The 27,060-nt window shown below is 47.2% G+C and overlaps 1 long non-coding RNA gene across 25 annotated transcripts in view; it reads right to left on the bottom strand.

The window, feature by feature from the left end:
- Positions 1-1,857: 1,857 nt before the first annotated feature.
- LOC147105863 (uncharacterized) overlaps positions 1,858-27,060 on the bottom strand; it is a 272,831-nt gene continuing 247,628 nt past the window's right edge. For 17 of the 25 annotated variants that reach the window (XR_015081613.1, XR_015081608.1, XR_015081610.1 and 14 more), the window contains 4 exons: positions 15,337-15,409; positions 8,905-8,981; positions 8,063-8,335; positions 1,858-3,953 (listed from right to left, as the gene is read on the bottom strand). This is a non-coding gene — a long non-coding RNA (uncharacterized LOC147105863). Of the gene's footprint in view, positions 3,954-8,062; positions 8,336-8,904; positions 8,982-15,336; positions 15,410-17,133; positions 21,127-27,060 lie in introns of those variants that run through there. The other 8 variants (XR_015081620.1, XR_015081628.1, XR_015081625.1 and 5 more) reach the window with 7 other exon arrangements.

Here is a 27,060-nt window from a genome sequence, read left to right as displayed (position 1 = left end):
AGGAAACATAAGTCAATTCTGCTCTCTTCTGCAGATTGCTTACTCGCTCTGTATGCCTGATGCACGGTTCCCATCCTCCTTTCCGTGTCACTTTCTGGTACCCTGAAGGCCTCTCACAAACTGTGCCTGCCTCTCTATACGGTGATCCCTTTTTCGCCCTGCATGATCTGTACTCTCTCCATCCTCTCGTCTGTAATGGAGACATGGAGCCAATGTTGCCCGCAATTTTGTTTTGGGTCGCGCGGCCCCTTTAACGGGCTGCGAGGCCCATTCAAAAGTCTGCGCATGCGCGTTTCGCCCCCCCCCCCCCAAATTTAAAGGCCGGCTCACCGGGACCCCTGGAGCGTTGTGCGGCCGCGCAGCTTAAAAGGGACCGTTACTCCAAAATTCAGATAGCTGTAGAAAGCGATCACAGGAAGGTGTGTGGGGGGGGGGGGGGGAAGGGAGCTGCAGCAGGCAGTTGTCTTGCTGCCTTCATGTGAGGGGGTGGAGAGAGCAAGAGGCAGAATCCCAGAGGGAGGGTCAGTCTGAAGAGGGACACTGGGGTTTGGCGGGAGTGGGAAGTCGATGGCTTGGCTACGATGGCACAGTCTGGCAGGTTCGTGTGGCTGCTTATGTAGTTAGCACGGACCAAGTCAAATCTATGGGGCACAAGACAAAAAGTATATTCACAATCCAACACATAATTACACCACATGGATGAATTATATTCCATTATAAATTACAAAACACTCGTTCAATAATTTTAAATTCTAAGCTCGATTAGCAACATAAACAAACTCATTCAAAACAAATTAGGTGATGGAAAGAATCAAAACTGGCTTCTATTTCAACAGCATTCATCAAACGTGCATCCAAAATTTACTCTTCAGTATCAACAGGACCAGGAAGGCTGGCTGAAGCCGGGGCTGGTCAGGCTTTATTGCACTCTGTCAGGTGGAGCTGTACTCTGGGTCAGGCCTGGTTCAAGAGGCACTCCCTGGCTGCTGCTCTTGGGGATGAGCTGGGTCAGGTGGAGCTCGTCACTGCCTGCAGGGCACAGCCGGCAGGAAGCTGCCTGCTGCGTGAGCCAACAGCGGGCACAGGAACGCAGCAGAAGCCCAGGAGGTTACAGAACCAAGTGGTGAAACACCCAGCGAGCCTGCTTAACAAGGGAGGAAATGGGGGGACAATCATGTTGGACGAGAATGGGTTGATTGCTCCTTGGCTTTCAAGTGATGAGTGGGATTGGTTCTGTACGTAATATGGTGAGCATCATATAATCATCAGTGTCAGATGCTCACTACAACGGTATGGTATTACAGCATTAGATACACAGACTTTGAGTCAGATAGGCAGATTGTTTAAAACTAGGGGCAAACGCCCTCTGTTTATACTTCTTGTAGCTTCCTTGCACCACCCATTAACGATGGCTGTGCAGTTGGGACTGTCTGCTCTGAACCAGCCAGTTCTGATGAAAGGTTCCAACTAGAGACACTAAATCGGTCTTTTCTCTTCCAGAAGCAGACCGGCTTGCTGTGTGTTTCCAGAATATTCTATCGCACGGTTTAAACCTCCATCATCTGGAACCCTGGCTCTGGTGAATAGTGGACAATCAAGATCCCCAAAGTTGGATCTTGTATGCAGCGATGCACAGGAACGAAGGCAAGCACAAAGAAACCAAAAAAAAAGTTAAGACTTTGAAATTATAATGGGCGAGTATTTGCATACCAATGCTTAATGTACATTTAGGCGCTTCCATTGTCCACAATTTTAATGGAGGCATTAAACTGTTTAATACAAACATGTTAAAATGGCACACAGAGGAATTGCACACAAATGCTTCCATACACAAATATTCACACAATGCAATTTCAAGATGCACATAAATTTTAATCACCAAGAACAGATGAAAGAAATAATGAAACAATGGGATGTGCAAAAATGTTTGTGAATAATGGGAGTTCCACTCCCCCCCACGCCAGATGCCCACCATCGAGAGTTTAGAATAGCATTCCATTGATTCATGAGCTGTACTGGTAAATTTCAAAGACAAAGATTTGCTTTTTGGCAGGAGAGGAGGGGCGGGGGGGGGGGGGGGTGGGGGGCGGGGTAAGAAAGGAAGAGCAAAAATTCACATTTAAGGGGAAGCTAGGTAAGTACATGAGAGAGAAAGGAATATGTTGAGAGGGTGAGATGAAGTAAATTTAGAGTGGGAGGAGGCTCGTGCGGAGGGCCGAATGGCCTGTTTCTGTGCTGTAAAGTTCTATGTAAACAAGAGGGGAAAAAAGAGCAGAGAAAAAATGAACAAACTCCCTCTGGTATTTCCTGTGTTTTCACTGCAAGGTATGGTTAATTCCTGGCCGTTATTGAAGTCGCAGTTAGTATTGCTGGTTTCTCCCGCAATTTGATCTTGGAATTTGGGACAAGCTGCAACAATCCTCCGCCTCACACACCCAATCCTGTGGTGTCGAAATAAAATCACTGTCAAAAACGTGAGAACAGTGACAGATGTGGGCGATGTTATCAGAACCCTTTACAATTTACAGATTTCATCACACAGTGAAACATGTACACAGCAAACACTCGCATTTACAACACCCAATCCCATGGGCAAAATATTTCAGATCAAGGCAAACACGCAATGAGAGAAGGGAAGGTGTGACTGCAGATCCAGATTGCCCTTATTTACATACTCCATTTGGGCACCTGTACAGCCAGGTGAGAATTTTATTTTGTGCTAAATAATTTTTTTTTTTTTTTTTTTAAAAAGATCGTTACATTCAATGCTTCTGTAGTCTGGATCACTGGAGAATGGCAAGTTCTCCGTGGTTACATTTCTAAAGCCAGCTTCTTTATCCTGATGGCAAAAGCACAGATCCACAAACTTTTGTAATGATGGGGACTTGGCTCACAGCCATCACTCCCTCACAACCCAGCTCACAGCCGTCACTCCCTCACAACCCAGCTCACAGCCATCACTCCGCCACGACCTGGCTCACAGCCGGCACTCCCTCACGACCCGGCTCACGGCCGGCACTCCCCCACGACCCGGCTCACAGCCGTCCCTGTCCCACGGCCCGGCTCACAGCCGTCCCTGTCCCACGGCCCGGCTCACAGCCGTCCCTGTCCCACGACCCGGCTCACAGCCGTCCCTGTCCCACGACCCGGCTGTCCCTGTCCCACGGCCCGGCTCACAGCCGTCCCTGTCCCACGACCCGGCTCACAGCCGTCCCTGTCCCACGACCCGGCCGTCCCTGTCCCACGGCCCGGCTCACAGCCGTCCCTGTCCCACGACCCGGCTCACGGCCGGCGCTCCCCCACGACCCGGCTCACAGCCGTCACTCCCTCACGACCTGGCTCACAGCCGTCCCTGTCCCACGGCCCGGCTCACAGCCGTCCCTGTCCCACGACCCGGCTCACAGCCGTCCCTGTCCCACGACCCGGCTCACAGCCGTCCCTGTCCCACGACCCGGCCGTCCCTGTCCCACGACCCGGCTCACAGCCGTCACTCCCTCACGACCTGGCTCACGGCCGTCCCTGTCCCACGACCCGGCTCACAGTCGACACTGTCCCACGACCCGGTTCCCGCACCACTCTCCCACCACCCAAATGGCAGAAGCGCCAAACACAAAGCACCTTTTACAAGGTTAAGTCTTCGCCGTCCCAAGGTGGGAATTTGACATGAAACAATGGTGCAAAACCTGGCCGCGAAATGTGCCCTTGCGCGCACACTCATTCACACAGCTTACTGACAAGATTTACTATCAAACATGCTTCTCATAAATGCTTTTGAGAAAATGGTTCTTAGACACAAGTTCAAGTGTGAAACAATTGTCTATTTAAATTTTTTAAAATAGTTTTGATGTTAAGTGCTGCACCCGATTAAATGGAGTACCTTAAGGAGGAAAACAACTGATGCACCATCTCTTCATTGATATGATTCCTCAGGCCACTTTCCTTGCAGATACCTGCTATACATTAAAAAAAAACCCATCAACACGGCATTCTGGAGCAGCTCATTTGTTACCATAAAATACCTGAAGATCTCCTGAGATTTGCATGCTAATAAAGCAAGTAACATTTAGGGGCGGGGCCTTGGGGTGGGTAAGCACTGGGTAGGTTGCATTATGTTGTGCCATTCATTCTGTGTCCCCCGAGGATTATTTGAGTCAGGTGTGCCCTTCACCAGGGTGGATACAGGTGTAAAGATATGTAGAAAAACACCATTCCATGCCCACGCATCGCAGAGAGGGGCGCCGATACAAGCTCTGGCAACAGAAACTTAAAATGCCATTCTGCCAACAGGAAGTGAGCTCCTGATAATATAATTGTTATTTACATAATCGTTCTGCGCTGAAAATTAAAGCTGGAGCAGCCATCTGCATTGACCCTCATAAATTAAGTTTACAGTATTTGGAATACAGCTAATTAGAAGTCACTTGTATTACAGCTCTGCCTCAGGGAGGTTAACTCCTCTTCAGAAGCCGTGCCATAATGTGTGAAACAGTGTAGTGCCATAATAAAAACAGATATAATACTGGAAATGCTTTTTCCAATTGTGGGGGAGGAGCAAAACTAGAGGCCATCAACATAACAGTCACCAAGAAATCAAATAGGGAATTCCGAAGGAACTTCTTTACCCAGAGAGTGGTGAGAATGTGGAACTCACTACCACAGGGAGTGGTTGAAGCGAATAGTATAGATGCATTTAGCATTTAAGGGGAGGCCAGACAAACACATGAGGGAGAAAGGGAATAGAGGGTTATGCTGATAAGAGTTAGAGGAGGAAAGACAGGAGGAGGCTCGAGTGGAGCACAGACGCCGGCATGGACTGGTTGGGCCAAATGGCCTGTTTCTGTGCTGTATATCCAATGTAATCCTATGAAATACTCAGCAGGTCATGCAGCATCTGTGGAGAGAGAAACAGAGTAAATATTTCAGGTCGATGACCTTTCGTCAGAACTGGAAAAAGTTAGAGATGTAACAAGTTTTAAGAGATTAAGTTTACAGAGGCAGGGATGGGGAAAAAAGAGAGAAGTACAGGCTTAAAACTTGTTACATCTCTAATTGTTTTCTTACCGGTTCTGACAACGGCCTGAAACATTAGTTCTATTTCTCTCTCTCCACAGATGCTGCCGAACCGGCCGAGTATTTCCAGCATTTTCCGTTTTTAGTTCCTATTTCCAGCATCTGCAGCGTTTTGCTTTAAGTGCTATAATACTCGCATTTACTTGGAACTTTATCACGTCAAAATGTCTTCACATAATCACCGAGTACAGTGATCGCTATTTAACACAGGCAACTGGCCTGTGCCAAGAACAGCAATGGCCGATTAACAACAGAAATTGCTGGAAAAACTCAGCAGGTCAGGCAACATCCGTGGAGAGAAATTTGAGTTGACGTTTCGGGTTGAAACCCTTCTTCAAAACTGGAAAGAAAAGAAAATAGATCGAAGGCAGGGCTGCGATCAAACAAAAGAAGTAAAAGAGACAATAAAAGGTATTCGAAACCAGACGAGATGGTAATAGGCCAGTGGAGACAAAAGACAGCTGAGATTAGGTGTGAAGTGTACTGGCAGGATAGGAGACAGCTGCCAGGTGGGAGAGAGAAACAAAAGGAAAGGGGTGGGGGGGGGGGGAAGGAAGACCCAAAACAGAGGGGTGGAAAAAATTATAAGTGAAAAAGTAATAGGGGCAGAGGTTATGATCTGAAGTTGTTGAACTCGATATTGAGTCCGGAAGGCTGCTAAGTGCCTAATCGGAAGATGAGGTGTTGTTCCTCGAGTTCACGTTGAGCTTCCGTGGAACAATCCAAAAGGCCAAGGACGGTGAGGTCCGAGTGGGAATGGAGCGGTGAATTAAAATGACAGGCGACCGGAAGCTCGGGGTCACCCTTGCGGACTGAACGGAGGTGTTCTGCAAAGCGGTCACCCAATCTGCGTTTGGTCTCCCCAATGTAGAGGAGACCGCATCGTGAGCAGCGAATACAGTATACTAGATTGCAAGAAGTACAAGTAAATCGCTGTTTCACCTGGAAGAGGTGTTTGGGGCCCTGGACAGTGGGAAGGGGGGAGGTATAGGGGCAGGTGTTACATCTCCTGCGCCTGCACGGGAAGGTGCCAGGCGAAGGGGAAGGGCTGTTTGGGGTGATAGAGGAGTGGACTAGGGTGTCTCGGAGGGAGCGGTCCCTACGGAATGCTGAAAGGGGAGGGGAGGGGAAGATGCGTTTGGTGGTGGGATCACTTTGGAGGTAGCGGAAATGGCGGAGGATGATCCGTTGAATGTGGAGGCTGGTGGGGTGAAAGGGTTCCCCTTGTCCTCACCTATCGTTGTTCTGGGAGGGAGGGGCAGGGTAATTGGCTTATTTATTTATTTTGGTGATGTTGGTTGAGGAAAGAACTTTGGTCACGACCAATGTTGTCTCCAATTTTTTTTTTCCCCCTGCGTGGGCCCTTTAAATTTGCTGCACGGAATCTCTTCCAGCGGCAGCTACTGGTGAGCGGCCGGTGCGGGGCCTCGCAGTTAGTGCGCAGCCGTGCACCTTGAGGGGGGGGGGCAACATTGGTCACGACACCAGCAGAAAGCCCCGCTCCTCCTCAATAGTGCCATGGAATCACCAGCACCTAATCTGAACCAGGTGCACAGGCGGACATGGCCTCAGTGAAAAATCTCATCCACATTAACAGCGCAAAGACAATATAGCACTGCTTCAGTGCTGCACTGGCATGCCAGCCGAGATTACGATCCAAAAGCCAACATGCAGTTTGAATGTGCAACTTCTGACACAGAAGTCAGAATGGCACCAGCCAAGCCAACGCACACAGTGTGCTTGCCTCTGGAGGCAGGGACTAGCTCAACAACTTGCAGCTTTATTGCACCTTTACTTTCCAAAGTGTTTTGGAGGCAACAATCCCACATCGACAGGAGAAAGGTTTTGAAATGCAACTGAAAGCATCGTCAAAAAGAGGGGGGGGCTTGGACGAGACTTCTGCAGAAAGGAGCGGTTAGCGAGGAGGATTATAGGGAGGGAGTGTGTTCCAGAGTGTGGAGCTGAAGGCTCCGTGACTAAATCTGGTGCAGAGGAGGGATCAAAAGGAGGCCAGAGTCAGAAGAGTGGATGGCACATGTTGGCGTGTAGGCTGGAGGAGGTTTCAGAGGTGTGGAGTGTTTTTTGAATTTGATGCCCGGGGGGGGGGGGGGGGGGTGATGGGAAGCTTGGCATTCACAGAATTTGTGTGGATAAGATGTGGAAGGCAGAGATCTGGATGCATTCATGCAGTTCATGAGAGGTGGAACTGGGGAACTCAAGGAGGGGAGTGTTGAAGTAAATTGAGCCGAGTGGTTGAGGGAAGGTGCGACTAAGGGTTTCAGCAGTAGTGGACTTGACGCAAGAGTGGAGGTGGGCAATGCTCCCTTTAAGCCGCGCAGACGTCTGGGGCTCCCGCGCAGGCCACTTGCCGGCTATACAAGAGAAAAAACCGCGGGAATTTGAATGGGCCGCACAACCAAAAAAAAAATTAAAAGGAAACATTGGAGGTGGGTGATGCTGCGGAGGTAGAAACAGGCTACTTTGGTGTTGGGTAGTGTGTGGGGTTTGAAGCTCGGCTCAGGGTCAAAAAGGACACTGAAAATGCTCACCGCTGAATTCAGCCCGAGCGAGCAGTCAAGGGCGGGAGATGGAATCAAGACCGAGGGTGCGGAGCTTTTGATGCGAGCTGAAAATGAATGGCTTCAGTGCTGCCGGTGTTTTGTTTGAGAAAAATTCTCGTTCAGGCATGACTTGGCGTCAGATAAGCAGTCAGACAGCACACCGTGGTCGATGTGTCAGTACAGGATGCCAGAAATGCCAGTTTGAGTTCTCTGTCAGCAGGTACAGGCTGGCAATGTAGTGTTTACACTGCTGGCATCGGACAGCGGAAGGCCCAGAGTCAGAATCATAAGTTGCGAACGGGACTTTGGCGGGGGTGGGGGGGCTCAGCTGTCCTGGTGTTTCTGCCAGTTTCCGACAGTATACAACGGGGCACATTTGGAATACGGAGGCCAGTAGCCGTCTGAATACATCAGCAGGAAATGGTTTGTACCTTTTATACAAGTCAGGGAAAACGCTGGTGGAATCTTTCAACCACTTTCATTGCATTAAAGCAGGTTTGCTCCATTTTAAAAGCGTTTTCTTTAGTAGTTTTCAGCGCGGGCCCTTGTTTTCATGGACATGGTGCAGTGCCCGACTCTCCGCTTCGACGCAAGACTGCATCGTCTCCAGTGGCCTTGTGAGATGACGTGTCACAGCACCATCAGCAGATTATATAAAACTTCCCTCCTTGGAGCTAAAATTTTCCTTCAATGTTCAAAGCCTTCTTTAAAAAAAAACAAGGATGAGCCAGCAATCCATTAAAGGCATCTTTCTAAACACACCGACTACTCCCCACCTCCAGGCAATCACAGCTAACACACACTGCCAGGTTCATGCTCATGCCATCCACTGCTCTCCAATATGCTAAAACGCACTATTTGTAACCTATCAACAGTGTAATGTGCTGTGAATACAGCGTTTTGCCTTGACATACAGCTCTTGTACAACAGTTGCAAGGCAAAAAGTCGAACATACTTTTCTTCATCTGTACATAATATGATTACAAAGCCAGCATTAACATTTTTCTGTGCTGTGCAAGAGGACATTTTAACAGCACTTGGAATCCATCAGATAATTTATAGGACTGTGCTGTTCTGATAGGACAAAACTGGAATTCAAAGCAAGGTCCTGTCTCATCGACTTTGTCCTTTGCAACCAAAATGGATGAAGATAAAGGGGACATTGCAAACTACTGATCCAAAACCATTTGTGATACAATCAAACATATCGAGACCACATCTGTTCATGTCACAACGCACTTGGGGGGGACAAAAGCGGCACAGTTTAACTCACCGTTCGGTCATGTGCCAGTGATATCATCTCATGATATTTTAACTGAGCGTGTGAAATCAAACCACTTGCTTCCCATGCTGTAATGAGACAGACAGAAAGAGAGAAAAAAAGAAAGTCAGAACAAGACAAACACGGAGTCAAAGTGTCACAGCACAAGAGACATAATGAGGGGAGGGGAGAGAAAGAAAAAGCAAAATAAAAAGTCCAACGGAAAGACAGAAACAGTCACCACTATTACCATGAAGCATAACTGCTTAGAGGAGGAAGTCAAAGCTAGTTACAAGATGTTTCGCACTGCAGTCAAGCCCAATCCTGTTCTCACCCAATTCTCATACATCTCTCAGTAGTGCTCACTGGATAGCTCTCAGCGCGCTCTAGCCCAGTGCGGAGGCTGACTGCAGCTCCTTCACTGGTGCTCCAGCTAAGATCAGCTAATCCAGTACAGACCTGGCATCGAATCAGGGACCTTTCTCATTTGCACAACTCATCGCTAGGCCCCGCCTACTCCAGCCATGATTCATAATGAATTTTAGATTGACAGCTTGATTGGCACCCCAACCACCACCTTAAACATTCACTCCCCCCTCCACCGGCGCACCGTGGCTGCAGTGTGTACCATCTACAAGATGCACTGCGGCAACTTGCCAAGGCTTCTTCGGCAGCACCTCCCAAACCCGCGACCTCTACCACCTAGAAGGACAAGGGCAGCAGGTGCATGGGAACACCACCACCTCCAAATTCCCCTCCAAGTCACACACCATCCTGACTTGTAAATATATCACCGGTCCTTCATTGTCACTGGGTCAAAATCCTGGAACTCCCTCCCTAACGGCACTGTGGGAGCACCTTCACCACACGGACTGCAGCGGTTCAAGGCGGCGGCTCACCACCACCTTCTCAAGGGCAATTAGGGATGGGCAATAAACGCTGGCCTTGCCAGCGACGCCCACCTCCCAGGAACCAATAAAAAAACTCTGCATTGCACTAAATGGTGCATTAATTGTGTGTTATTTTCACTTCACTTGATGTCAGACCAGAAATTAAGCATCACTCGGCCCCGTCTACTGCAGCCATGACTCGTAAGGAATTTTTGATTGGACAGGCCATAAGAGGACTTGCAGCCTGATAAGTTACTTAACTCCTACTGTTTGCACTCAGCATCTTCACTCGATGGGCCAACTCACTGTACTGAAATCCAAGCAACAATTAAGCCACAAAAAAATTAATTTTAATTAATCTTGAGACTGCAAAGTAATCTGCTCATTCTTACTTATTAAAAAAACACCATTCTCCACTTGGCTTTCCTACTCTTGGACCCTGTAGGGCTGCAAGTTATGACTGGAATGATTAGTGAATGAACTCAACCAGCTCGGAACAATGGATTACTGGAATTTGGTCTTTTTTTTTTAAATTTAGTTTCCATTTGTATCACAAACATAATCCGGTTTTGTTTTCCACACATGTTTATCTGATGGTGATGCCGCGTTTAGTCATTTCCTCAAGGAGTTCGGACATGTTGCTGAGGATGTTGCTCATCCTTCCACTGTTCCACAAATACTTTGTAATGTATCCAACCGGTCACTTATTTGTTTTAATAGCTGAACAGTTAACTCAATGTGTAATATGTTCATAACAGAATAAAGAAGGAGCGAGGGGGAGTGGGGCTTTAATGGCACACTGCTTCAGGGACACATTGCAACACCACAACTTGTCTACAATCATTTATCCAATTATTTTGGTTTTGAATAGTATTTTAATTCCTTGTTCTGTGAATTACTCCAGGCAGTCCTATTATATATTATACTTTGAATTAAAAACGCAAGTGTCTGATGAAGAATCCCACCCAAAATATTAAATTGTCACTTCCCTTTTAGATGCCGACTGGCAATTGGTGTTGGAACCACTCCATTTCCAAATTTGTATCAATGACGTGAATTCAGAAACTCAAATGAAAAGTGGTCAGATCTACAATAATACCAAACTAGAAGGGGTGGTCGAATTATATTTTATTTTCTAACCCTCACTAAGGTTTTACAGACCTGCCAGATGATAAGTGAGGGCAAGTTGTTTGACTCGGGTTGCTTGTAATGCACTTTGTAAACAGTTTCTCGGAGAGGTATGAGAATAACCCGGTCAGGCACTCCTTTGGACTTTCTTTTGCTCCATGAGGAGACAGGATGGTTTAACCACAACTAGTTGTTGCCCCAGAGAGACAGCTGGGCTCGGGAACGCGCTGGGGTGTGTTGGATTGGGAATCACATGCTTGAACCTGCAATCCATCAGTTCGTGGCACATATTCGGGTCCCAATGAACTTTTCATTGGTGCCCTCCCTTTAAACTTGTAACTAAACTTGTGGGTTCAAGTCCCACTCTAGAGACTGGAGCACAAAAATCTAGGCCGGCACTCCAGTGCGGTACTGCACTGTCAGAGGAAACGTCTTCCGGCTGCGACGTTAAACCGAGGCCCCTTCTGCTCTCTCAAGTGGATGTAAAAGAACTCATGGCACTATTTCGAAGAGGAGCAGGGGAGTTCTCCCCGGCGTCCTGGTCATCATCACATTGCTGTTTGTGGGAGCTTGCTGTGCGCAAATTGGCTGCCGCATTTCCTACATTGCTACAGTGACTACACTTCAAAAAAAGTACTTAATTGGCTGTAAAGTGCTTTGGGACGTTGGCTGGTCGTGAAAGGTGCTATAGAAATGCAAGTCTTTAAAATGTTACTCCATTGACCAAACCCCTCTTTAGAGAAAGTACTTCAGTTTAGAAACGGATCATTTTAAATGTCAGCACACAACTTCTGATATTTTCTCAAAACTTATAATACAACTAGGATACCCGTTGCTTTGCTACTTCCTCACTCATCAGAGAGAAGGATTCTTGCACCTTAAGACAAGGTTGGATACTTCAGATTTACTTCAGCTATGGATGTCGGTTAAGCTTGGATTACTGCTATTAAGAAGCAGGGTTTTGCAGCAAGTTCAAAGGCCCTATTAAAATAGCACTATCCACGGAATTATTCTTCCAACAGATGTTCCCTCCTCGTTTTAAGGAAATACCTAGCCTCCACTTGTCCACTTAGTAACACCGCACTACAACCTGTCTGGCTACCAGACCACGATGACAGTTGGAGATTGGCTGAACTAGTGTCTTACTCGTCCATTGCACAATGGACACATGATACTGAGTCACTGAAATGGCTCAAATCCAAATTACATGCATTAGTAATTTCTTCCTGTGGCCACACCAATCAAAAGCATCCAAGTCACTGAATATTTTACTGTTTAATCCCTTCCTAAAGGCATCATTTGTCAGGAAACAAACTTCCATCCCTTCAAGTCTCGATGTAGTACTTAAAAAATCCATCTAGATTCGAACACGCTCAATACAGACCTGGGTCAGCAAGGATTATATACAGACCTGGGTCAGCAAGGATTATATACAGACCTGGGTCAGCAAGGATTATATACAGACCTGGGTCAGCAAGGATTATAAAGTTTTTCCTGGTGCAATATTCAACAGCCCACGGTAAGACAGCGTCATTTCCGGGTGACTCTGCCAAGGTGGCCTAATTAAACATCGTCCAGGCGGCTCGATGGATGATGCAGATCTTCCAAGAAACCTTCTTAATAATATATACTCTGTTGGGCTGGGCTCGCCACTGCATCGCAATCCTCTTCTTTTGATATTGTGCCCATCTAGCGCCAACACAAGCTGTTCACTCACTCTCCCTGGAAATAGTTGGGAATAGGAAACAAAGGGCTAAAGATTGAGGGCGCTAACGTCGCCGGGGCGCTACTTTTAGAGCCCCAGAAAAATTAGCGCCCCCGCGCTGGAACTTGAGTGGTTGCGCCCCAAGAGGGAAGCGGGGCGCTACTGGAAGCGCCCTGCATCACTCTTGGGGCGCGGCGAGTCAATATTGCGGCACTATGTGCCGCAGCGTGCCACGGTATTGCAGGCCTTCCTCCCCGTCTTAAAGGGGAGGGGCCTTGTGCAGCGTGACCTGGGGCCCAGCTGGGTCCCCGGGGGTCGGGTGTGCAGGCAAAAGAGCCCGGCACTCAAGAGAAGTGCTGGGCTCTTGGAGCGCAGCCAGCACTCCGCCGGGGGGGGGGTTCAGGAGGCCGGGGACGGGAGTGCAGGCAGGTGCTGGCAGGCAGCCAGCAACAAAAATGGCCGCCCCGCACCTCGCCTTTAAATTGCACCTCCCTGGCCGCAGGTATGCTCCCCTGATCCTGTCAGACATACCGTCCGGCGGTAAGTCAGGGGGCGCTCCCGAAGAGCGTGAGCGGGGCGCTGCACACGCCATCGCCAGTGGCGCAGCGCCGCAGGGCGCTATCAGTTAGCGCCACCACTAACCTACTGCTGAATCTTGCGGGAGGCGTGGGCAGTGCCGCGCCCAGGCGCTAGTTGGTTTGCGTCCCGTTAGTGCCCTCTTAAGGCGCTAACGTGAGGCGCAACCAACTGAATTTTTCCCCCAAAGTCTATAATTTGGAGGTCACAGTGTGTGATTTGCTCATTTTCAGGAATCAACTGGCTGCCTTGCTGAACCCAAGGCCAACCCTAAAAAAGGTGTTCGAGAGTCTGGAACTTCTCCATTTGCCACATTACATCCTTGCGCACCTGTGTTATACACGCAGCAATTTGAAGCAAGGGAAAGCACCCACAACCATGGATAAAACTTGGTGTTTGAATAAGTGCTACATTCGCTGAACCAACCACAGGGAAGTGGAGCACCAGAATCCACTCGGGTCCTCGGCTAGGGGAGTGAACATTAAACCTACAGGGTCCGGGGCTGCCGCTTATTCAGTTGAATGGAGGGTGGGGGAAAAGGCGACATTTTAGAACCAGGCGGCTACAAATTACGCGCAGTGAAGCTGGTCAGGCCATTACTGCGAGAACAGCATCGACCTGCTCAGCCGAGTACCAATGGAGATACATCTCTGAAAAGAGGCCAGTTGATGAATGCCACTGAAAGGCGCACATGTGGGACAACTGAGTCACACAATGAGCTATGCAACAGAAGTGCAACCATAAGAGTTGGGGTGGGGGAAAGTGGAAAGAGAGTTAAAGGTGTTAAGCTAGTGGAACTCTCTTTCCCCCCAAAAAGCTGTTGAGGCTAGGTCAATTGACAGGGTAGATGCTGAGAGTTGTTTCCCCTGGCTGGAATGTCTAGAACTAGGGGGGCATAGTCTCAGGATAAGGGGTCAGCCATTTAAGACTGAGATGAGGAGGAGGTTCTTCACTCGGAGGGTTGTGAATATTTGGAATTCTCTGCCCCAGAGGGCTGTGGATGCGGAGTCCTTGAGTATATTCAAGGCTGAGATAGATTGATTTTTGGACTCTAGGGGAATCAAGGGATATGGAGATCAGGCAGGAAAGTGGAGTTGAGGTCGATGATCAGCCATGATCTTACTGAATGGCGGAGCAGCTCGAGGGGCCGTATGGCCCACTCCTGCTCTTACTCCTTATGTTCTTAGAATTGAAAATTAAAAATTAAAAACAGAGATTGCTATATTTTTTTTAAGCAAGGGTATTAAGGCTTACAGAACCAAGGTGGGTAGATGGAGTTAAGATACAGATCAGCCACGATCTAAATGAATGACAGAACAGGCTTGAGGGGCTGAACGGCCTCCTCCTGTTCCTATACCTTCATGGGTACTGAAAGTGGATGATCAGCCATGATCGCATTGAATGGCGGAGCAGGCTCGAGGGGCCGAATGGCCTACTCCTGCTCCTATCTTCTATGTTTCTATGGGGCAATTCCATGATTCAGAATGGGGACATGCCCATGTAAAAAGGACAGTGGAGGGATGGAGGGTCATGTTCCCTTCTTCATCACCAGCATCTGTGCCTGCGTTATGCCCGTTTTTTCACCTCTGAGGTTTGGCTTTGAATACAGGCCAGAATGTCAGGGTTGGAGTCTTTCTGTTATGCCAGCTTTAAAGGTCCTATGTAGATGAGTCTGAGCCGGGTTAAATCGAGCCTTCACTGAATCGGGGACTAAAGCACAATTCAACCCAAATTAGGAATCTCATTCGTTCAAGGAGACCACAAGGATGGTTGGTGCGGGAAGTAAAAGAAAAATCATGCGGGTGACAAAAGTGGAAAAAAGGAGTGCTCCATGTCCCACCTTCAAACTGCAGCATCACAGCTGTGATGTGCTAACTGCAAGTTTTTCAGTTTCTAACTACAGGAAACTTTCTTTTATCCGGCACGGACGGGACCGACGTGGTGCCGGTTCATCAACAATTCCGGATAACCGAACGCTATAGTAAAAGATACGGAGCTCAGAGCTCCGTATAAAGCAACAAACCCTGTTGCTTCAAAACAATCGGCACAAGTTGCAAGCGTCTCTGTAGCTTAGCAACAGCTTCAGCTACACCCTTGCACAGCAACAAATGGAGTAAAAATGTAACTAAAAGTAAAAAAAGTTACCTGAACCGACTCCTGAATTTTGCCGGTGGATAGAGCGTTCCGGTTATTTAGGGGCCGGTTAATCGAAAGTTTCCTGTAGATAATTAAAAGAATAAATAAAATACAATAATGTGCTGTTATGAACTTGAAAGCTGAATTACATTAATTGTCCATGTGCTCCCCCAATGGCTTATGATAAACGCATTACTACATGTGGCATCGAGCCGCACAGACCAGAATGATCCCAGGCTTTGTCTGTGTCCGAACTAGCAGTTTTCAGCCAGCAACTGCCTCGATACTCCTAGGGTAGGAATGGGAGGGGGGTGTAAACAATTTGGGTCCTTGCTACTGATGGCTATCCAGCACACCAATGTAAATTAGGATGAGGGGAGATTCAGGCTTGATGGTGATGCCCTCTTTAGGTTGAACGGCTTCAGACACTCCGACAAGACTCGCTTGTGGCGAGAGGCCACTTTCATCAGGTACTGTGAAACCATACAAATCAACAGCTCCAGCAAAGGCAGGGAGAACATTGTAAAACAACAGATTGCTCTCAGTTTTGCAAGTGTTAAATATTATGCATAAATTATACTTCTAATTTCTATGCCCAAAATGATCTACTGAAGAAGTCTAATCTTCCAACCACCCACACTATGGGTTTAGTCAAACACATAAGTCTTGAGGCCTTTGCTTGAACAAACACAGATGACAGGCATTGTTTAAAGCTAAGGAGAGAGTGTAACAACTGAGGTTTCTAAGTCAAACAGGCAAAGCCTTTGTCCAAATAGATTTATAGACACCCTTCACAACAGCAGCTGGTGTAAAATACTGCACTGTTCGGAAATGAGTTATAATTCAAAATTACCACTCTGAATGGGTAGATATACTTGTAGAAATTTCACCATCAGTAACAAATCCGGCTTGCCTTCACTAACTTCCCTCATGGCCCACAGAGGCATTCCTCTACCTGAAGGCCACAAGAGAATATTCCCATCACTTCACAAGATAGGTTTGGACAGAGAAGGCATTAGGGCCTATCCAATTTCATCCTGCCAGAATAACAAATCTACTGTTTTCCCATTATAGCATCTACTTTAATAATAAAAGTACATTCTGGCATGTATGCATTTTAAAAAATATACATAGTATTCCATCAATTTCTTCACCCTCTTGGGGAAAAAAAAGTATCCTGAGCATCTAATCACCAATAATTTTTTTTTTTTTAAAACATAGCTTAAATTATGATGCACTCACAAAAATATAAGCTGTGAAACAGGATATTTATTGGCCTCTCCCTCCTAATCCGGCTTCATGTGACGATAGCACATTCCAGCATCCGAGATAATTAAGGACAGTCCACAATTTGGATCCAGACGGAGCCATGCCAAGTTCCGGCTGTGTCACCTTGTAGTACTGGCACCCGAGAGTTGCTGCGAGACTCCAGAGAGGGTTTTTAAATGTTCTTTTTAAATACTGTATCCTCCTGTGTTGCACTTCATTGCTTATTCTGAAGCACAGAACAGAGGGAGCGCCGTATTCATCAAGAAGGAAGCACACACCCAAGTGGAAAGAAAAATAACATCTGATCATGCATGGGTAGCAATGGGGTTTCTTTATTTAAAGCAACATCATAAATTCTTTTTTTAAAAGCAATTTTTTTCTCCATCAATTTTCCCTCCCTGATGAATCTGACTCATGCTTGGATACAGCTTCAAAAGTGCTGGCAATTCTTTGATATCTTTCCATTATTCATGTGTGAATCTCTGAATGCTGACCACCTATTTGTTCATGGGGAGGCGGAGGAAAATTGCAGCTTACCCAAATGTTGTCTCCCTCTGCCATCCACACGCACATTTTCCAGGAGTCATTGGGCAGTGCTCAGAAGCTGCAAGTGTGGCTTATTTTTATCCTCCCCAACTTGGGCATGGAGGCCAATCGTAGGGCCACTAATGCAACCCAGACTGCGATCAACTAAAATCAATACAGAACATAGAATAACCTTCCTGGCCTACATAGCTCAGTCTCGTACGAGACGCTGTACAATCCAGTCATGACTCCTTTAGAAACACGGGGAAAAATTCAGTATCGCCCCGTTTGGGGCGCCATTATCGGCCGTGCGCAAAGTTTAGCGCCTGGCGCTAATTATCGCCTCCGACAGCAAACTTGGCTTTTATCGCCCCTGGAGGTGATTGGCGCGCTAAATCAGGTGCTTCACACCTGTCTTAAGGCGCAAAGGCCGAGGAGCGAGGCGCTGCCTCACAGCGCTGGCGAAGCAAGGAAGGGCAAATCAAAATGAACCTGCAAAGTGCTGCTCAGTGCTCAAAACTCCTTCACACAGCGTTGACTCTCTCCTGAAGTCTCTTCTCTTTCTCTCCAAATGCGTGGTGCAAAAATGTCACCGATAAAAAAGTGGTCGCCTTTAAATAGCGCTCCCCCAGTCCCTTTCTGACAGCAAAACGCTCCCCTCAACCTGTCGTTGCTAGCGGCAGGCGGTAAGGCAGGGGGCGCCACTCAATATCCGGTCCGGGGCGCTAATGGGGCGTTGCGCACTCGACTGACACCATGATCTGCCGGCGCAGGAGATCGTGGCGGTGGTGTTTAGCGCCACCGCAAAATGTCTAGTTAATTTCGCGAGCAGCGCAAACATCGCCGCACCCGGGCGCAAGTTGCTTTGCGCCCCATTAGCGCCCTCTTAAGGCACTAATGGGAGGCACAAACAACTGAATTTTTCCCCCATAACCTTCAGAGACAAGCTCAAAAACTAACCAAAGAACGAGCAAACACTTGGTAAGACAGGGCCAGACCTGAATCATTAAGCAGCTGTACCGCACAGTATGGTCAACAAACCGAATGACCGGTCTCACTTAATTCAATCTGTACACCTGGCAGAATGATACAAAATAAAGAAGCACGTCACGCTAGCCCACACCAGTGGATTGCCTTAAACTGACGTGGGCAGCATTTTCTGTTTTTAGTGGATGGTCTTACTTGATTTTTTTTTAATTTTTTATAAATGGCCTCCGACTACCCTCCAGCATTTCAACCTGAGAAAGTCCTCTCACCTTTCCCTTCAATGAAGTTGTCTTCCCTCGCAGCCTTCCTGCTTCATAAAGCCAGTCTCTCTCTGCCTGTGTCCCAGCCTCTATGTCCTCTGCTCACAGTACAGCGCCAGAGACCCGGGTTCGAATCTGGCCTCGGGCGACTGTCTGTGTGGAGTTTGCACATTCTCCCCGTGTTTGCGTGGGTTTTCTCCGGGTGCTCCGGTTTCCTCCCACAGTCCAAAGATGTGCGGGTTAGGTTGATTGGCTATGATAAATTGACCCTTAGTGTTAGGGGGATTAAATACGTGGGGTTACAGGGATAGGGTGGGATATGTGTTGTGTAGGGGTTACAGGGATCGGGTGGGATGTGTGTCGGTGCAGGCTCGATGGGCCAAAATGGCCTCTATCTGCACTGTGGGGTTTCTGTGTGTGTGTGAATGTGTGTGGTGTTTTTCATTTACCTAGACAAGCTAACAAAATGCTTATTGTTTAGTTTCTGGGGGGGGAAGATGATGATGAAGAACAACAACAACAACTTGTATTTATATAGCGTCTTAGTAAAACGTCCCAAGGTGCTTCACAGAAGTATTTTAAGACAAAAAATTTGACACCGAGCCACATAAGGATAAATTAGGGCAGGTCAGAGAGGTAGGTTTTAAGGAGCGTCTTAAAGGAGGAAAGCGGTGTAACGAGGTGGACCGGTTTAAGCAGGGAATTCCAGAGCTTAGAGCCTAGGCAACAGAAGGCAGGGCCACCAATGGTTGAGCGATTATAATCAGGGATGCTCAAGAGGGCAGAATTAGAGGAGCGCAGATATAAACAACTTACATTTAGCACATTGACTAACTTTCATCTAGAAGCATAGAATGGTTACGGCACAGGAGGCCGCCATTCGGCCCATGCCGGCTCTCTACAAGACAACTTCAGTCAGTCCCACTCCCCTGCCCGTTCCCCGTAGCCTTGCAAATTTTTTTCCTTCAGGTACTTATTCAACTCCCTTTTGAAAGCCACGATTGAATCTGCCTCCACAAACCTTTCAGGAATTGCATTCCAGATCCCAACCACTCGCTGCGTAAACAAACTTGGGAGACTATAAATTGCTTTAAAAAATTTTTAAAAGAAACTTTTTCTCAAATTCTCTGTGGGGAAAATGGTCAAAAATCCCGTTTAAACAAGGACGGTGGACACTGATGTCAACAAAATTGAGTGCTCACTGGAGCGTGGCATCACAGACACCACATTACCCAAATGGATATTCACACAAGCCTAGACAGTGAGTGTGAACAGGCTACTCATCCAAAAGCACGATAGCCAAGCCAAACTCTGCCCTTACAACACTCACTTAAAAAAGAGTGATTGGATAACAATCCTGCCCAATTTCACCCGCTCTTTAACCCAGGGGTGCTGCAGCCAATTACTGCGCCCCCCCTAATGCTACCCTAGCTAAGAGTCATTCATAGACATCAACTTCAATTTGCAAACATTAGCGTTTGCCATTATTTTTGATTCATCCACACCAAAAGCACGTCGCTCCCACTTTCATGTAACCAACACTAAAATCTTGCACTTTTGAGCACAGTTCAGATGCTGCAGCCGAATGTTGGGATTCACCATGACACAGAGCTTCAAACTTACAGGAATTGCTGGATTAAAAATACAGGTGAAAACTCCCACCAACTCTTTTGTCCCGGCAAAGTTGAAGTGGTTCCACCTAGCAAGGTTATACACTCCGAACTCTGCTTGACTGTAAATGAGCCATCCTTGCAACAATTTTCAAAACTTCAATACAGAACTTTCAGAATACCCCAACAATAAAAATTGTCAAGATGATACCATAAACTGAGGAAGCAATCACAGAAACACTTAAACCCTTGAATTCATTTTTTCCAATAATCTACATTCCTGTGTTTTTTCTCTTCCCGACCTCTCCTATCCATTGCTCCATCTCTTGCCAAGAAGAGTGGTTGAAGACATGCCTAAACACTTTGACCAATGCCACTTCTCTGCATTACCTCTACCAAAATATTCAAGGTTTCTCCAGAACAACTGTGAACATACATGACAATGGGTGGCTCTCCATTGTCGCAAGACATAGTTTTAAATGAGGACGCAAACCTAAAACAGCATCCCTTCCTTATTAGAGATTGAAATGCTGTCTAACTGTGTGCAATATTTAAGCAGCAAGTTTATTTTCCCTCTGAAATCTTTATCTGTGGGCTGCATTTTTGTTTTCAGATTGAAGTAGCTCCACGTAACATAGATTAAAAGGTTATTATTGATCTTATTGTGTAAGATCTGTTGGTGCAAGGGACTTACGATGCAAGAGTTCTTTAAGGCAACTGCTTTGTACTGAACAACTTTATTCTTCAGTGATGTGTGCGAGGTGGTTTCCACACAGGAGGCCATATTACTCTCTGCTGCACGGTCAAGTAGAAAAGTATTCATATTCGTTGCAGCTCTTGTTATTTAATTGTTAAAAGAGAGAGTGTGTAAGCAGGTGTGAAAGAGAGAAGAGGGCAAGAAAGAGCCAGGCGGCGAGAAGATGGCTTAGGAGGGAAGGAGATAGGTGTGTGCAAGGAAAGGGAGAGGAGGGCAAGAGGGGAAGCAATAAACCAGAACTATGGAGCAAAAGATTATGGCCTAGAAATTCAGTGGGCTGCGCCACCCGTTTGGGCCCAAAGAGGGCACTTAGTGGGTTTTACGCCACTGGCCACGCCTCCTGCTAAATTTAGCGGGATGCTAATGGCGGCGCTAGCCGTTAGCACTGTGCCGCTACCGATGAGGTCATCGGTGTGCGCAGCGCCCCGCTACCGCCCCGATCGCGAAATTTGGTAGCGCCCCCTGCTTTAACACCGGTCGCAATTTGCGACCGGTTTAGGGAGGCCTACCTGCGGCGGTAGAGGCGCTGCGGCACGTTGCGCTGCGATTTTCAGTTGCAGCGCCCCAAGAGGGATGCGGGGCGCCTTGAGTAGCGCCGCGCTTCCGTCTGGGGCGCTGAAACTGAATTTGCGGCGGGCGGCCGCGACTCCTTCCGGGGCGGTACTTCCGGCGCCCTGGCGAGACTGGTGCCCCAAACGGGGCACCAGTGAATTTCTAGGCCTGTATGCTTTAGAAGAAATGCCTTAGAAGTGTCCTCAAAATGGAGCCAGTAGTCAGAATGAAAGCTAGGAAAGGAAAGCAGCGGAAAAGGAAAAGGAAAGGGCTGATGCTAATTAAGCTAAAGAGGCTGATACAAACAAAACATTCCTTACCAGGGATAGGAAACAAGCCATCAAGCCCACAGCCAGCTAAGGGCAACCGAGATGTTCTGCCTTATCTGGACTGGTGTACAACCCCTTTGTCAGCAAAGGCCCGAGAAGCTAGGAAGTAAATGAGTGACTTGGCATGTCTAGGCGCCAGTGTTTCACTGATTTGGAGGTCAACAAGGGTGCCAATAGGGCTGCGAGATGACTGAGGTTTGTCTGGGGCCCTTGATTAACTTCTTGTCAGAGTATCGATCCCAGTGTTCTCAGCAACACCACAAATGCATTTATTCATAAGGGATATGGAGAAGAGAACTTCTTACTTTTAAAATTTCACATTATCTCAAACTACGTGGCCAGATAATAATAGTGAGAATATTCTCAGAGATATGGTCCAGTTAAGCAGAAAAAAGAGGGAAGCAATTAAAAAATAATTCATATAGATTATACAATGTGGAAGGAGGAACACAAAACGCATCCACAATGAACAGATTTGAGTTGGCCGACGTGTAAAAGGTAAAGGTTTTGCTACAGTTACTGACAATTCATAAGAACATAAGAAATAGGAGCAGGAGTAGGCCATACGGCCCCTCGGGCCTGCTCCGCCATTCAATAGGATCATGGCTGATCGGAATCTAGACTCACGTCCACTTCCCTGCCCTCTCCCCGTAACCCCTAATTCCCTTATCTGCTAGGAAACTGTCTATCTCCATTTTAAATTTATTTAATGTTGCAGCTTCCACAGCTCTCTGGGGTAGCAAATTCCATAGATTTACTACCCTCTGAGTGAAGAAGTTTCTCCTCATCTCAGTTTTGAAAGGGCAGCCCCTTATTCTAAGATTATGCCCCCTAGTTCTAGTCTCACCCATCAGTGGAAACATCCTCACCGCATCCACCCGATCAAGCCCCCTCACAATCTTATATGTTTCGATAAGATCGCCTCTCATTCTTCTGAACTCCAATGAGTAGAGTCCCAACCTACTCAACCTTCGTTGAATGCATCCAGTCAGTTCTGACGGCTAATCTTATAGGCAGCAATTGGAAGTTATTCTAACCTTGAACTGATCAATCGGAAGAGCACATTTGTAATATAGTATGTGCATGATTAAAAAAACCTGAACAAATTGCCGTTTAAACAGCAGAGAGGAATTTACAATAAATACAAGTCGTTTATTGAACTCGGACAGTACGCGGAGAGGACAGGTGCAGAATATTAAGCTTGAAAAATTGAGATCGGAAGGACTTAAAAGAACAGGCTTGATGGGCTGAATGTCCTTTTCTCATTCTATTGCTTTTGTATGTTCTTTCCTCTTAATTCAGAGAGAAAATTCTATTTACACTGCAGGAATCTTGTTCCCATCACTTCAGATGGGTGCATGTCAGCATATTGTCGAATAGTTAATTACGCTGTCATTCAGGAGCAAGTGCAGATATTCCAAAACTAAAATTAGCCTCTCAATTTTTCATCTTTATTAGTTATTCTTGTTAAAATTGAAGGACGTCAAAGGCAAGTTTGACAAGTTAATATGTTGAGTATAGAATGTTTGCAGAGGTATGATTCAACCTTCCCATATCATTTACCAAAAAAGGAGAGGATGTGGAGAGTATAAGGGTTTCGTGAAAATTCAAGATAATCCTGAAGTTAACGGCGTGGTGCTGCAGCGTGCGGAGCAGAAAGATGCAGTACCGAGCGACGGGGTGTAAAATCGATTGCCCCACGCTGCAGCGGAGCTCAGCAACCTCTGCCTCAGGCTTAGCAATTCCTTCTTGGAGTGATGAGAGAGGAGCAGCCCACTGGAGGATGTCACAGCCTGACTGCTGTTAGCCGCTTCTAGAGTCATGGGGGTAGATTTTCCTGAACCTGTCAGGAAGGCGGCGGGACTTCCCCTTTCAGGTTTTTGACCCGCCTACTTCGACGTCCGGCCAATCCGCGCGATTTTCTCTTGATTGACCTTGTTGAGCCCGCCCAGCGGGCTCTGCAGGCCAATTAAGGGCCACTCGGCAAACAGGTGACGTCACAGACTGCAATTTCATCTGTCAAGAGTCCTTGACAGATGAAATATCAGCGTTTGACAGCTGTTTGAAGCTGTCAAACACTGACACTCGAGTTCTAACATGAGTCCTTCTGCACAGACTCAGTTAGAACTCCTACTGGCACTCAAAGCTGCAGGCTGTCACTTTTGACAGATCGCAGCCATTCAGCTTTCAGTTCCGGCTGAGTGATGCGCTCCCGACGGCTACAGGAAGAAAGGCTGTTAAGGTAAGTACAGGTAAGTAAAAGTTCTTTACACACTTTAGACACACCAAACACACTTACCTTTGCACTCATGCACCCATCACTCACCCGAGCGCCGACATCACGACCCCTCCAACTGCTTCAACCTGACGGCCCGCCTGCTCTAACCTGGCGTGGTTTGGAGCCATCGGGAATCCCACACGACACCCCTCAAAATAGGGATTAGGCTAAAAGCTGCCTGTTAACAGGCAGTTAATTGGCACTAATCCCTTCCCGCCTGGTTTCGGCGGGTCCCAGTGCGGGGCGGGTACCCGCCACCCCTGAAACTTATGTGGGGCGGGGTTTTGGGCGGGATGGTGTCGGGACCCCCAAATTCAGGATTTCTCCCCACCACCCCCCCCACACCACATACATGCCTGAAACCCCGCCTGACTGCGCCATGAAAATCTAGCCCATTGAGTCAGTTATACAGCACAGAAAGAGGCCCTTCGGCCCAATCGTGTCTGCGCCGGCCATCAAGCCCTATCTATTCTAATCCCATTTTCCAGCACTTGGTCCGTAGCCTTGTATGCTATGGCATTTCAAGTGCTCATCTAAATGCTTCTTGAATGTTGTGAGGGTTCCTGCCTCTACCACCCTTTCAGGCAGTGAGTTCCAGATTCCAACCACCCTCTGGGTGATAAAGTTTTTCCTCAAATCCCCTCTAAACCTCCTGCCCTTTACCTTGAAACTATGCTCCCTGGTTATAGTTTTAAGGTAAGGGGCAGGAGGTTTAGAGGGGATTTGAGGAAAAACTTTTTCACCCAGAGGGTGGTTGGAATCGGGAACTCACTGCCTGAAAGGGTGATAGCTTCTAGCAGCTACCTAAAGAGTGGCACTGGTTAAAACCCGGCAATAGGTTACGTGCCCATAATCTTAGCTCCAGGAGGTGTGCAACACGTTGAGGTGACAAGAACACTGCAATTTTTTAGTAGCAGGAAAAAAATCAATTGGCCCAACAAACCCATCACACTGGTTAGCTCCCAACCCAACCTACCTTCTCAGCATAACCTTTCCTCACTCCACACAAAAAAGATCGAGCTGCCTCTTGAACCTACTTATGCTTCCACTTCAGTTGCCTTCACTAGTAGCTTATTCCACAACTCTAACTTGGGAATAAAAACAATCTTACTATTAACTTTCTAACTTCTAACCTGTCTTCTGGCATTTGAACCATTAATCCTGGCAAACAATATGCTTCAATTGACTTGCTCGATCTTTTTCATAATCAAGAGAACCTCAGTTAGGTTGATAAAATCGAGGAAGGCCGAGGAGGAAATACGGTTGTCCCTTCTCCTCACAGAAGATTCTTTGAGCTACGGAGGCAACATCACATTTTACAAACTGAACATGCGTGACCGCACCCAAAATGAGGGAACACCATAGCACAATACTCCCTTTCCTGCATTGCTGGCAGTACGTGGGGTGGGCTGAATTGATTGGCTCTTTTTTGTCATTTATTAGAAAGTACATATGGGTCTACAACATTGATACCATTCAACATAAGAAAACATGGCAAGCACGTGTTAATTATTCTGATCAAACACATAGGTACAGACACTATGTGGTTAGAACTTCAGAGAGACACGGGGGGGGGGGGGGGGGGGGTAGAAATTCGGTATCGCCCCATTTGGGGCGCAATTATCGGCCAGGCGCAAGGTTTAGCGCCTGGCGCTAATTATCGCCTCCGAATGCAAACTTGGCTTTTATCGCCCCTGGAGGTGATTGGAGCGCTAAATCAGGCGCTACACACCTGTCTTAAGACGCAAAGGCCGAGGAGCGAGGCGCTACCTCAGAGCACTGGCGAAGCTCATATGATGTCAGTCAGCAATGGAACACAGACATACTGGCGCAGGCCAGTTCTTAACTGTCCTCAACTTGACTCCAAAAAAAGTTGCATAACTTGTTTTTTTGTTGTGGTCTCTGTTATCTGTAATAATGATGTAACGGGCTTCTCTATTCTACTCTTAGTTAATTGCCCAAACATGCCATCCAGTGCCCAAGGCCAACTCCTAATGCATGTAACATTTGCATATTCATTGGCGCTGCCAAGCTAATATTCCCTCCAAGTATTATCCAGATAATTTTTTGGAGGCTTTCAACGCAATTTCAGGGTGGCGTTTCTGCAGCAGCTGAGATTGCCCAGTGCTATCAAAGTGCTCGAGCAGAGTTTAAAACACAAAGTAGAACAGCAATCCCAATCTGCTTCCTATGCACCATATCAGGTGATAGGCTCCTCTGGCTCATTTCCCCAAGATGACCAATGTTTACCATTGCGGTAATCGAACATGTCCACTGGTAGCACACATCAGAAATTCAGGCATGACCGCTCACTAGAGGTAAACTTCACACTCGGACCAGTGTGCCTGATTCCGAGAGGTCCGATTTTGGTACTTTCAATGTCTGGTCATTCTTGCACGCAATAATTCTGAAATTCTCGTAATTATTCATCAGTTTAAGGAATAGAGGTAAACGAGATGGACAATGCTTTTTAGGTGTTCTTGACCCTCAATTTAGATGATGCCAACAGTTGTTTGGGCCAAAAAAATGAATATATATTCAGCAGCTTAGAGCCCTTGGGAAATGGGTTACAGGCCAATTAATGCAAGGCAGGATTTCATGGAGACGGAGATCGAAAAACATGGATGCACAACTGAACACACAACAGGCTAGACTGAAAGAATCTTGCAAAAATGGTGAGTCAGAGGCCGATAAACATGTTCCCGTGTATCACACTGCACTGCCCATGTACAGACTGCCCCTTTCTCTGTGCCGTAACATTATGATCTCTCTCTCGAGAGGCCACACGTGAACCAAATGAAAAATTAATAAAAGCAGCTCAAGAACAGACTCTTGGTATGCAGTGCGAGGTTAGTTTATAATCCCGCATATCGCTCCTAGATTTCTCAGTAACAAAACCTGTGCAGCTGACTGATGGCTGAATAAACTTGGTGGGGGCGGACACCTGATATCTAGACACTCGGCAGGCTGTGGAATTCTTCAGGACAAGAGCTGCACACCAAACCCAAGGGGGCAAGGCAATGGAGCACAAGCAGGTGTTCATGGGTCAGGAGCCCAGAAACAAACCGGTTACAGAAGGTAAATGGCCCAAAAGGACTCGAGTTCTTGCCAGCACCCACTAATGAGCATGGCAAAACGCATTGTTGAAACCCTCCGTGCAATTGGA

Source organism: Somniosus microcephalus, chromosome 17 (genome assembly GCF_052327205.1).
Source record: "Somniosus microcephalus isolate GS21.2 chromosome 17, FLI_Smic_1.0, whole genome shotgun sequence".
Lineage (NCBI taxonomy): Eukaryota > Metazoa > Chordata > Chondrichthyes > Squaliformes > Somniosidae > Somniosus > Somniosus microcephalus.
Note: the sequence above shows the minus strand (reverse complement) of the source record. Positions and strands in the feature narration are given on the sequence as shown.